The sequence below is a fragment of the Ambystoma mexicanum genome, chromosome 5p, assembly GCF_040938575.1.
Source record: "Ambystoma mexicanum isolate Mex_15411 chromosome 5p, UKY_AmexF1_1, whole genome shotgun sequence".
Classification (NCBI taxonomy): domain Eukaryota; kingdom Metazoa; phylum Chordata; class Amphibia; order Caudata; family Ambystomatidae; genus Ambystoma; species Ambystoma mexicanum.
In genome coordinates, this window is record NC_090930.1 from 1335071908 (window position 1) to 1335085601 (window position 13694).

Below are 13694 nucleotides of genomic sequence, written 5' to 3' on the forward strand. Positions count from 1 at the left end.
TTCTCACAGGGTAGTTCCTGGGCTTCGGAAGTCTCCTACTGTGACTCCATTACTTAAGAAACCTTCCCTTGACTCAGGGATCATGCAAAACTATCCGACCTTGGGACGGTGGTCACATTACAATTGCAGAACAACGTTGAGGAACTTCATCCACTGAATTTTTATCAGTTCCGGCTTCCATCCAGCGCATGGGACCGAGACCGCCTTATTGGCAGTATGGGAGGACAAGCTGAAATGTGCGGATGAGGGCACCTGCACACTTCTTGTTGTGTTAGATGTGTCAGCAGCATTTGATACTGTTAAACTTGACGCCTTACTGTGTAGACTATCAGAAATCGCAGGTGTATCGCAAAAGGACTTGGCATCGTTTCATCATTTCTGAAGGATTGCACCCAATGAGTTAATGTTGGTGGTTGGATATCTTCCATGCCTCCTGTTGCAGCACTGGGGCCACCAGCCTCCCTCCTTCAGCGTTGGGCTCGCCGGTGATGGTCCCCACTTTGCTACTTTGCGACATCGACATGGCCAGCCACTGCCGCCATCAGAGCTGGTAAGTAGGGGGTAGAAGCTGGTCGGCCTGCACTTGTTCAGACACCATAGAATGCTGGGCTCGCGCTCCTTTCCCCCTTCCCAGGGCATGTATGCAAGCCCTGTCGCATTAAATATGCCTCGATCACTGAACTGTGCAGATCTCAACACTGGCTGCCGGTGAAACCGAGGATAGATTTTGAACCACCTGGTACTTTTACCTCTGCTAGCCAATATCTATTGGTTTGTCCAAGATGCCACCGTGTGTAGCAAAGTACGGTCAAATTATGCTGTTGTGCTTTTTCTTAAAGCTCTAAGGACTCGCTTCTTCAATTGATGTTATTTATTCCTTTTCTTTCAATTATTCCTACTTAGCTAATGACTTATTCCCACCTGTGCGGAGGTGCAGTTAATTTTGACCGATTTTGCGCACTACAAATACAAACGCAAAAAATGTTCTTATTGTGTGCCAATGGAAAAGAGTAAGCATTACCTGCTAGGAGTAATGTTGTCCATCGTTTGTTTCAACTTGGTTTCAGAACTGCCTAAGTATTTTTAATACATTTCAATCATGCCCACTATTTTCACTTAATGGGATATGTATTGTTTATTGTGCCCCCTTACTGCTTTCGTGATTTGTTATTGAGCATGTTCCTATGGGTGTTGGTAACCCTATCCCTTTGAAGGTTGGTAGCGCTTATTGAACTCCCTATGACACATTTAAACCTTCTATTATAATTACGACTAAAAGGCCAGTAGCAGTCAGTTCCACACAGAGATGTAGGTGTCCTCATACCCAGTGAAAGTACTAATGCCTGAACGTAATGGTATAAATACAGCCCTCTTCCCCCTACGCACATTTGTGGAAAGGAATTGGGTCTTTAACACAAAGAGCAGGGCTTGGCAACCACTGATGTGTGCTTTCAGCTTTCTTGTGTCTGTCTTTCATGATTATTTAATATGGCTGGTAGAGCTGGTGAATAGTCTGCCCTGTGTTTTATGCACCTATAAAGATGGCTATTGGCATCACAGCCTCTATGAAGGTAGGCAGCCATATTGGACCTATGAGGACCTCGTTTGTATTTATGGCTGATGGGTCCAGATCTGATTCAACCACATGTAGAGGTGGTGTTGGTGTCCCCTGCCCATGTGTAAATCTCCAATAATGGAGAAATGTTGACCTCTCATGTGACTCGTGAGAACATCACTGCAGCAAGTAGGGATTGGCAAGGGACGGCCCTCTCTATGGGCTTCATTATCAGTTTGGCAGCCTGGAAATAAGAGTGTCGGTAGCAACTACCGGCAGCCTGGAAATAAGGGTGCCGGTAGCAACGTACCGGCACCCTTTCGAAGCCAAACTATGGGTCTGCCGGCAGGAGCACAGCACTCTCAGCGGGCCTGACCTGCCGGGAGAACAGACCCCTACCGGCAGTGTTTGCACTGAAGCACCATTAGCAAAGGTGCCAGTGCTTCAGTACCCCCATTCCCGTGAAGTACTATAGGACTCCACGGGAATGGGGATTTATAGTTCCGCCACTGCTTATATTATGGTGGCACCGGGATATCAGGCGGCGGAGACAGTGTTACGGGGACGGTACTAGACCGCCGCCTACCGGCTGGTTCTACTGCCAACTCGTAATTGGGCCCTATCTACGTCTCCCCCATTGGTCTCATTGCGGGTATGAGCCATAATGAGGGGAGCGGTGGGCAGAGCTTGTAAGGCAATTGTTTCTGCTCTCGTGTTTAGTTTGTCTTTAATGCTTTGACCACGTTTTGTAATTATTGCCGGGAAGGGTGGGACAAAGTCAGCCCTGTGATATTTTTTTTATTGACGTGCTGAACACAATGTGGATATGTGCTTAATAATGGGAATCTTTAGCTGTTGCTACTAGACCTGGGACGGTCAGTCCCATCTCGAGGCACGTCATCCCTATTCCCTATAAAGGTAGGCAGCGCTAATAATTGGAGCCATGTAAAGACGCATGCCCCATGAAAACCTTGTTTCGTAATTTCGGTCAATCCCATTCAGATGTGTTCCTATCCTTATTCCCTGTGAATGCAGGCCGTGCTAATAATGTGCAGTATGTTTATCTCAGGTGACCCTTGAAATCCTTGTTTAGTGCTTATGGCTTGTAGTGCTGGGACAGAGTCGTTCCCATCTAGAGATGTTAAGTAATGTTCTATTAGCACTATAAAAATGGGTCATTAATATGTATTAGTTAAAAGCCGAACGTCCAAAACCGGCATCAGTTAAAATTAAACCATTGCATGTATTTGATATGCTCTTTTCGGTTTCTAAATGTGTTCCCCTAGTTTTGTAATTATGTCTGGTAGGGCTGGGCAGAGTCAGCATGGTGTTTCTTTAACCGTCTCTGCGCTGAACAAGATGTAGGCTAATACTTAATAATGGATGCTGTGTTGAACTCCTGTGTCCCATGAACACCTAGTTTAAAAATTAGGCTGTTGGGACTGGGACAGTGTCACTCTCATATAAAGATGCTCTAAAGGAATGCTCCTAACAGTTATTTTGCAAGCCACCCTTTCCCCCTCGACGAAGAAAAGGTTGGATAACATGGCGTTCATGTGGAGCTGCCTGGCTGGCTAGTTAGTTGTTGGTTTCGACTTGGTTGCACAGCATTAATAGTTTGTGTCAATGAGCTCGCAATCTGTACTGTTGATGTTTGAGTTCAGGCTAGTACTCCATATTTCAGCTAGGCTTATAGGCAAACAGCACACCAGTAGGAATGCAATTGGCAGAGTTTTTGAAGCACTGAGCACTGCATCCTCAAACACATTTGTAGACCTGGCCTGAATTCTGGCTAGTCCTTTTATTTTGGAATAGGCCAGTAAGTGGAACCATACTCCTTTGTGTATTCATGTGTTTAGTCGTCCTTCTGTATATTCTTTCATTTTGTCTATCCTCCAATCTTTGCTTCTTCTCCTTCACTTCCAAATTCCTGCCTTGTTAAGGCCAGCCACATCATTTCATTTGCTTTCTGCATCCTTTTCTTCCTACACAGTTCATCCCTTTCTTACTCCCATTTCCTTCACTCTGCTTTCTTTGCTCAATTCTACAATCTTTTTCTTTCTCTTCTCCCTGAAAAATCAAAACCAGGGCTTGGGTCTGTGTTAATATCTTACGATACTTGTTTCTTGTAGATTGAAACACTGAGTACATAGTGTCACAAATAGTCTCATGAAACTGCACAACCCGTTGAGATAAGTGCAAGGATTTATTGTTAAATGATCACATCTGCTAGATTGGGGGCTGGCCCGGAAATGGTTCTGTCTTTCTATGTTCCTCAACCACTATTGTAGTTCCTTCACAAATTCTGGTCTAATGTTTTTTTTTTAAACTTTATTTTAACATCACAGGTACATCACCACATGTTTTCAAAAACTGTAAAGTATACAACATTTTTGTTTCCTATTTCTGTTACAGGGTACAGTTCCAGCGTGCAGTTTCGTCGGATCTTAGCTAGCCTCTGCAGTGTTATCTTCAGCCAGATATTGCCTGAACCTGCTCCATATGTCTTTAGGGCGACAGTGACTAGTAAAGAGTCCTGCGTACATTTTCTCACAGTCATTGGCCCACAACATGTCTTTCTCCCAATCTTTTTTTGTTGGTGGTTCCACACTTTTCCACTTCAGTAATATTGCGTCGCTAGTAATAGTCCCAGATTGAGCAGTTTACGCCATGTTGGTTCATTTTCCCCACCTCCCCCCAGTAGGCACAAACAGGGGTCCACTCTATCGGTTGATCTGCCATGACATTTAGAGCATCACACACCCCTGCCCAGTATTCAGACAGCGGGGTGCAGGTTCACAACATGTGGATTGTATCAGCGTTTTCACTTCCACACCTGGGACATCTATCATCTAAAGTGGGGAATATTCTCTTCTGCTTCGCCGGTGTATGATGGGTTCTGTGTACTATTTTGTAGTGTATTAACTGGTATTGAGAGTTACATGAGATGTTTTGTGTCAAAGCGCAGATCTGTGTCCATTGTGTGTCAGGGGTGGCCCAGATCGTGCTCCTATTTTTCTTTTGTTCCCTGGGACACTGGGGTTCGAGACGTCATCACAATTTTATATAGCGAGTAAGCTAATGTTTTGGTATGTTCTGCTGCAAATATGTAGCCCAGACCTAAGTGTATTGTGGTTTCTGCCGGGAATGCTCCCCAAACTTTCGCCAATGCCAATCTCATACTTAGGTAGTGTAATTTTTGTAGCGGAGTGTCTCCTATTATCTTCTTGACATCCTCCCAAGCTATAAATTGCTTATCTGGGAAGAGGTCTCCAATGAAGTTGATGCCTTTGCTTTTCCAGTGTGTAGCTATTTCTGTGTTCAGCGTAGGAGGAATGTAGGGTGCTTACCATAATGGCATGTTTGAATGGTATATAACCTTCTGTCCAGAAATCCCTGCTATTCTGGCCCAAGCGGAGCATGTTACCAGTGAGGGGTCAGTAGAATGATCGTATCTATGATGCGCTGTGACTGCTTCATGTAAAAATGTCGTGGGGTTCCTCTTCTTTGGGTCACATATTGTATATTGTGCCTGTGTTCCTGCGGTGGCCCATTGTGTCGCCTAGTGAGCTTGTGCCGTTAAGTAGTATAATTCGAAATCTGGCGCCACAAGACCATCGTGTGAATATGGAGAGACAAGCTTTGGCCACCCTACTCTGAGTGACCCTGCCACATAAAAGCTGTGCATGCCCCCTGAATTTTTAAAAAGAGGGATCTGCCCGGCCACACAGGCACCATGCTGAATAGATAGAACAATTTGGTAGAGTTATCATCTTGATCAGCGCAAGCCGGCCCATGAGGGAAATTGGTAGCGATCGCCATCGGTCTAGTTTTGTGCAATGTGTTACAGCTAGTGCTTCGTAGTTTAAGGACCGAGTGAGACGTGTTGTCCTTGCCACTTGCACCCCCAGGTATTTAACCTGTGAATTCTGGTCTAATGTTAATCACTGATAATAGCTCAATCCTTGTGAACATATGGTAGATTCCACCATACACAGTCCTTTGATGATGAGAACCCAGGAATGTTGCTTGTCTAGGGGCACGGGCAAGATATTTTACAATCGTTGTTAGTAGGTTGGGTAAAAACAAGTCTTGCGACAAATGTCTCAATGTAAATTTGCAACCACCGCAGGAGAAGAAGCCTGTGGTGGTATTAGTGGTGATACCAAAACATTCTATTGTCTGGAAAAGAACAAGCCAGTTTCGCAAAATTCACCATGAAGTGGCAATCATAGAGATCGTGCACTGTACTACCAGTGAAAAATGAAACTTCAGTGTTTTAACGCATTCAGCTGTTATCAGGATACAACCCTGGCATATTACAGAACTTGCACCTGTTGCGATCTAAGATAAGGTGCTTTCATACTCCTAAAATGAAGCTTCTGTTACCGAGCAACACAAACTAGCAATGTGGGTTATTCCCCTGATACTGAGTAATATAAACATAGACTAAACATATCGGACACATACATTGCAGCTTGGCATCTGAATACGCTGCTCTCAGTCCCTCCTGCCTTTACCTCACCCCTCCTACTCGTGCCAATAGTGTTTTTAGTGTTTTACATATGCCATTTTATTATACAGTGTTTAGGCTTCCTTTATAACTGCTAAAGTCAGCCGTGTATGATTAACATTGCTGCACATTTGATATATTCTGTTGCTAATTGTGTGGTCTACTTAATCCTACGTCCTGTCCTATTTCCTCCATCCTGTATGGGCATCCCCGGGACAGGGACGGAGACAGTACTGGAACCTTCTGCCAGTGAAAAAATTCAGCTTCCCTTTTACATTTATGATAGCGCGTGGAGGTGCAGCTGCGAGAACGCCTACTAGCCCCACCCTCCACTGGCTTACCTCAGTCCCTTTTTCTGCGCGGACAGGAACTGACCTTTCAGAGACACCAGAGTTCTTTTTTCACTTCGCAGTAGCTTCCCTTTTATTTTCATTCTTTACTTACCAGCCTCTGGGTCCTCACCTCCCCGGCACATGTCGTTCGCGGGAGGGTTTACTCGCTGTGCCTCGTGCGACCGCTCCTTTCCGGCATCCGATCCACATGCGCACTGCCTAGAGTGCCTGCGATTCGATCACTGGTGGGACGCATGTGCGGTCGATGCCGAGGACCCTAAAGAACAGGCTTTTGCAGTGCCGAGAAATATTCGGTAGGTCATTTCCGCAACACCTCAAGGACTTGGTTGGAAAAGCCAATCTTCAAGATACGTTAAGTACATTATTCACTAAAGCACCCCAACAGGGAGACTCCTTTCCAGGAGTCTCTTCTGCTGGGAGGTGCCAATCCATCTCTTCGACAGTGCCAGACGTGAGGCTAAAACAGCTACTGGCGCATGCAACAGGGGGCCTCAGGGCTCTACTGGGCCTGGCACTGAGGGGAACACAATCTGTTGTTACCACACCATCATGTAAGGAGCCTCTGAGTCCTTGTACCGGGCTGCTGCCTGAGGGGCACCTATCCGCAGCATGAGTCAAGCTTCCAGCCATCAGGATGAGGGATCTCATCCTCCCGGAGAGGCTTCCGAGGACCACTCTAGCCATGATTCCTCACTGAGGACAAGCTCAAGGGACACTGCGCTGAGCACAGTTTTCCTGTGCATGCCCGAGGTACCGCAGTAAGCATTCAAAATGGCTGCCAGTTACATAGCAGCATGCTCAGGCCAGAGATACCTAACATTGCGTCCGAACAGATGGTGCCCACTTAGGCTTGAATACCCGTCCTCGCACCCCATACTCTTCTTCACCAATGGAGTGGGCGGTGCAAGTGGATAGCACGTCATCTTCCCCAACACCAGTGGCCTCAGGCTCCTCTTGTAGAGACTCCTGGTTCCTGCATTACATGGGGACCTGTATCAGGGTCACCCAGACCCCTATATGCCTCAGCGCCAGAGAGAACAGTATGCTCCCCAGAGTCCAAGGGGTCATCAAAACACCCTGCAGAACAAAGCCTCTAGTCAGCAGGCCTCGCAAGCGGCCTGCGAGGAGAGATTTTTCAACAGGTTTCTTCAGCTAATGAAGTCTGACCAGATGTCAGGGATTCTTGAAGATCGTGAGCCAATGCAAAAGATTGACAGCGCAAGGTGTCTTAATCCACAGAAAATATGGAAAGTTTTCATATACACCTGTGTTGAACTTTTACAAAGGAAAAGTAACTCCGGTGCTAGTATATGGTGCAGAAAGCATGTTTTGGATGCTCAAATGAGCTGGAAGAAAATCCTACAGCTGCCCCGAGGCTTTCCAACTGCCTGTGTATTATACAAATTGAATCTTTCCACATTGAATGTGCGAATCATGTGGAACACCCTAGTGCTGTACAGAAAGACCATTGCAGAAGTAAATATACCTCAATTTGAGATCTTGTGGGAACATGAAAATGCTAAAAAAGATTAACTTTTACCAAAATGGAGAGCCGGATGTCGAAACATCTTAAGACAACTGAACACTGATGAAACAACTTTAATAACCCAAATGCAGTCCAAAAGAAATTACTCCAACAAGACTGGATCGAGACGATCGAGAAACAAGACCAACACAAATGTATGAAAAATATACCAATGGAAGCAAGAGGTCTAAACATCCATTCTAAATATCTGGAAGCATTCCCTTGCAAACACCTCAGAAATGTACACATGAGATTCAAGCAGAATTTATTAGAGACCAAGGAGATTAAAAAATTAAGGCATGTACCCGGAAGTGAAGACGACCTATGCCGATTCTGCACCAAATCTGAGGAGACATTGAAACATCTTGTATTAGAATGTTCCGAGTTGAAAGACTTAAGAATAAAACATCTAGGAGTGGAACTGGCAAAATTCACGACATATAGTCACGAAGAATGGTGGATCAAATTCCATAATGATGACTCAGAGGCACACCATAGCTCTCGCACTTTATCTTGAAAAACTGCAAAAATTATTGATAGAAGACAATGATAGTCATGATTGAAGAGAATCTGTAGAGAAGAGTAAATTGTATGAAAGAGAAAGAAACTGGTGAAGTAATGAGAAGAACATAAAAAGTTAGAGTATAGTGCACAAAGCGCTCGTTATGTAAAATGTGTATGTAAAGTGTAAAAAAAAATGTTTTTAAAGTTTGTAACAAACGGTAATAAAATAAAAAAAAAAAAAAGAAGGGCTCATTAGGTAGGTGATGCCCCAAATGCTCCTTCAACAGTAGCCTATGCCGGCACCCATCCTGGCTCCCCGACTGGCAGCCCCACAAGCCCCCAGTAGTGGGTTAGCCCCAGTTCCTCCTTTACTTCCTCTGCCTCCTCCACCACCCCCACTGCCCCCTCCTCCATCCCCCAGTGGCTCCCTTGGCTCAGTGACAAACTTTCAGTGAGCAGCAGATCATTGCAAACTCACACCCTCAGGCACAGGACCCAGAAGGGGGGAACATATGACGACTGCGGCAATGGCGATGATACCTCATCGGCTAGGTAGTTTCACAACAGGATGTCTGGCAGAATTCCTGGGAGTCCCAGTGCCAGAAAATACTCTGCAACAGCCGGGAGTACTGGCGGACTTGCTGTCTCTAAAGACTTTAAGCGAGTTGTGCCTCCCACTGCAAAAGGACATAGTGGCACTTTCTAAAAATCTGTGGCTTTGGCCGCATTCGAGCAGGCAGCCCAACAAGTGTTTAAATGCTCGCTTCAGACAGCAGGAGGAAGACGCAACACGATTTTGCTAGCCGCACACCCGCAACCACATTCCTCGGTTGTGGCAGTTGCATCGTTGTATTTAAAGCAGGCAGCCACAACGTCGGCGTCCTCATCCAACGCCTATTCCTCCAAGGAAGACAAGCTGCTGGGAGGGTTTGGGTGAAAGGTCTAATTGAATACAGGGCTGCATCAAAGGCAAGCAAATGCGGATGCCATTCTTGCCACTGCCAACCAGAAGCTGTGGCAGGAAATGGCTGACTTCACTAAGGGCCTCCCAGCGGACCGACAAGCCAATTTCAAATCAGGCCTTGCTGAGGCAAAGCTTGCTGCGCTAGATCTGTTGGAGTCATTATTGGCTCACATAGACATGGCGAGCAGGGGCGTTTGCCTTGGTGTAGATATGCTCTGTACTGCGTGGATGCATGCTACTAAGTTTGCAGCGGATGTGCAAAATCGCATCAATAACCTCCCATTTAAGGGGGCAGAACTGTTCCACTCATCCACTGACAAAGCTCACCACAGAGAAAACTCAGACAGCCATGTCGCTGGTGGTGCTCACTAAATCTGTATCTAAGCTCTTTGCTCAGAACCAGCACAGAACGGACAGTGAGACAGATCTTTCAGCAGATTCAGGGGGTTTCAGAATAGGAATTCCCATCAGCCCGACAGGTCTCCCAGTCAGCATAGGAGGAAACGGCAGACACAGGCTCTGGAAGGGTTATTTCATTCCACCTCGTCTTCCTCAGCCTCTGAATCCGGAAAGATCAACCGTTCTCATCCAGGTCCACAACTCCCCAGTGGGGGTAGTCTTCCTCTGTTTCGGAACAATTGGCATCATGTGTGCACCAATTTGTGGCTCCTGTCAATAGTGTCCACAGGCTTGAAACTATCTCTACCTTTCCAGCCTCCAACTTCTCCCTCCCACTTATACAGATTGGCTCTCCAGCACTACTCCGCATGATTGCTCAACTGCTCAGGGAGCTGGCATTGGAGCCGTTGCCGTCTTCGGAGCAGGGAAAGGGCTTCTACTCCAGGGTGTTTGCAGTTCCCAAAAAGAAACTGGCTGACCTGAGGGTCGTGCTGGGCCTTCTTCCCTCAACCTTCTAAAATGTTTCAAGATGGTAACGTCGGCCCATATCGCAGAGACTCTCTACGCGGGAGATTGGATGTGCTCCATGGATCACAAGGCTGCCTACCTTCACATCCCACTTTTTCACCCGCACAGGAAATTCCTTGTTTCACTCTGATGGGGTACCATTTACAATACAGGGTGCTGCCCTTTGGCCTAAAACGCAGCACACCAAACTTTTACAGAGTGCTTGAGCACAGTGGTGGCGCTCCTCAGGGTCGAGGGGCACCACCTTTACCCTTACTTGGACAATTGGTTAGCCAGGGCCAGCTCGCCAACGAGAGCCCAAGCTTCATGGCAGATACTGGCAGACTTGCTGCACCAGCTCACTTCTCGATCAACCAAGAAATCACAGCTCTCCCCCGCGCAACTTATTATCTTCCTGGGGGCCAGGAGGGACACAGTACCTAATCTTCTCTTTTCCACTCAGGAGAGGATTGCAGACATGCGGAAGGCAGCTCTTCATTTTCACTCCAGACAGGAAATGTTTGCTTAGTCGTTTCAGCACCTACTAGGGTTGCTAGCATCTTGCGTTCTAACAGTGCCCAATATGAGGCTAAAATGAGAAGAATCCAGCTGCAAGTAGCTTCTGTCTAGAACCAGGAAGTGGATCTGCAGTCAACCAAGCTACCCATAGCTGCTTCCCTTCAACAGGATCTCTGGTGGTGGTTCTAACCAACAAATGTACTGGTGGGAGCTCCCTTGTGGCCGCAAAGCACCTCTGTGACTATGATCACAAACTCCTGTCTGAGGGTATGGGGGCGACCTTATGCGACAACTTCATTCATGATGCCTGGAGTGGCCAGGACATCTACACTACACATAGGTGCATTGGAGTTCAAAGTGATCAGCCTTACACTGAGCATGTTTATCATGCGCCTGCAAGACAGTTCTGGTGAGGACAGACATCTCCACGTCCATGTTCTACCTGAATTAGCAGGGTGGCACCAGGTCTCCCTTACTCTGCCTTATTGCAGTGGAGATTTTGGAATGGGCTCTGGACCACAACATGCACCTGCTGGCAATTCATCTGCTGGGAAACAGCAACTCAGAAGCGGATAGGCTAAGCAGACTGGGCAGGTACACTCACAAGTGAGAATTGCAAGCCAGTCTCTCTCACAATTTTCAGTAGTGGGGGTTCCCGCAGGTGGACATCTTTGCATAGGAAATCAACTTCAAGTGTCCCCAGTAGGTGTCCTTGCAGGTACAGGGCCTCAACTTCCTGGGGGATGCGTTCCAGATCAGTTGGGATCATCTTCAAACATATGCCTGTCCTCCAACTCCTCTATTGCAGAGGGATAATTTGGAAGTTCAGGACCTCCATCGACTGAGCATTGATCCTAATAGCCCTGAGGTGTCCGCTGAGGGTGTGGTTTTCCGACCTGCTGCACCTGGCTGTTCAGGGACCTGTAACCAGTCGACTCCCCCAGGTTCCTCTCTCAGCAGGAAGGCGTGGCAGTACACCCAGATCCGGAGGGGCAGGCCCTAGTAGCCTGGCTCCTGATCAGTTGAACCTGCAGCACTGCAATTTATCTGAGGACAACCTCTGCATTATTCAGGCCGCTTGGAAAGACTCAACCAGATCCCAATGCTAGAGCAAATGGACCAGATTTTGCTTCTGGGTGAAGGATAGACAAATAGATCCCCTTACATGCACTCTAGATGACGTCTGATCTTTTGTGGCAGATCTAGCACACTCTGGTACAAGTAGACACCTTTCACACCTATATATCAGCCATAAGAGTCTACAGAAACTCTTCAGAAATTACTTTCACTGCAGCAAATCCAGTGGTGAATAGCCATTTTAAGGGGCTCTCGAGGCTCTTCCTGCTAGTTCACAGACCTCATCCAGTCTGAGACCTCAATATAGTGCTAGCAGCGTTAGCTCGTAAGCCCTTCGAAGCAGTGGCGTTGGTCGATATCAAATGGGTTACACTCAAAACTGTCCTTGTAGCCATCGGCCAGACAGGTTAGCGAGATCCAGTCACTCTCGGTATCTGAACCCTTCACAATATTTCACAGGGACAAATTAGTACTTAGGATGCACCCTAAATGTCTTCCAAAAGTGGTATCCTCGTTTCATCTGAACCAGGAAATATGCTTCATAGTGTTTTTCCAAATCCCTCAATCTGAAAAGGATAAAGGCTGCATCTTTTGGACCTCCACAGGGTCCTCAAATTCTACCGCTTTCGCACAAAGGAAATCAGGAAAACAGAGGCCCTCTTTGTCACATTCTTTGGGGTCTCTCCGGGTTCTCGGGCGTTCAAAGGCATCCATTGCTAGATGATTCATCTCTGCTATTCACGAAACCTGCAAGGTGCAAAATAGGACTGTCCCTAGAGGAATCCATGTACAGACGGCAAGGGCCAAGGCCGCTGCAGTTGCTTTCCAAAGACACGCTTCCTGTGGGATATCATCAGCAAGGCAGCCACCTGGGCTACCCCTTAAGCCTTTTGCAAGCACTACTCACTAGATACCAGCTCGAGAGCAGATGCTGAATTCGGACAGACTGTGTTAAGGAACCTGTTCACTGCATCCTAGTTTGTACATGTGCTCCCTCCAATCTCAGGGATACGTTGCAATCGCCCATACAGGATGGAGGAAAGGGGAAGGGACGTAGGAGAAATAAAATGTTACTCACCGTAGTGACTATAATACTACTAGTCCTAAGTTCCATTTCCGTTATACATCCCACATCTATCCCACTTTTGTAAAAGGATTTCTGGCCAATGACCTCTTTAAGAGCATCCGATGTGTAAGGGGCCTGAGGTGAGGTGGAGGTGAGGTGGAGGAGGGCAGGGCAAGTAGGCATGCTTACGCCCACTGCAGCACCTCTGCACGCTACCATACATTTAAAGGGGGAGCTCAATTTTTAAGGTTCCGGTACCGTCCCCGTCCCCATCCTCATCCCAGGGATGCCCATACTGGATGGTGGAAAGGGAACTTAGGACTTTATAGTCACTACAGTGAGTAACATTTTATTTATTTGATTATACCTGTCTGTGTGCAATACATTAAAGGGCATTGGCCACCTTTTGGACTCAAGAGATGCCTCAGAGCTATGGAACACAGCCTGCACTGGAAGAAAAAAACTGTGTCTCAGTTTTGCATCTCTTTCCCAAGCAGAACACTAATTCCGACTTGGAAACACGCCCTGCCACTTTTACATACCCACTCTCCTCCCTTTGACTGTCTGTAAGAGAAGAAGCCACTCTCCAGCATTTACAATGTCTGGAAAGGTAACAAGCTGGTAATTTTTCTGGAGTTTCAGAACACATCTGTTCGAAAATATGCTTAAATATAGTTCCCAAGCCTATGTTTTTTAAAGTGCACAGGGAAGG

The 13694-nt window shown here is 46.7% G+C and overlaps 1 protein-coding gene across 1 annotated transcript in view; it reads left to right on the forward strand.

Annotated features, from left to right (window-relative positions):
- Positions 1-13694, forward strand: part of MTRR (5-methyltetrahydrofolate-homocysteine methyltransferase reductase) — a 983610-nt gene that overhangs the window by 626385 nt on the left and 343531 nt on the right. The gene's annotated exons all lie outside the window — the stretch shown is intronic.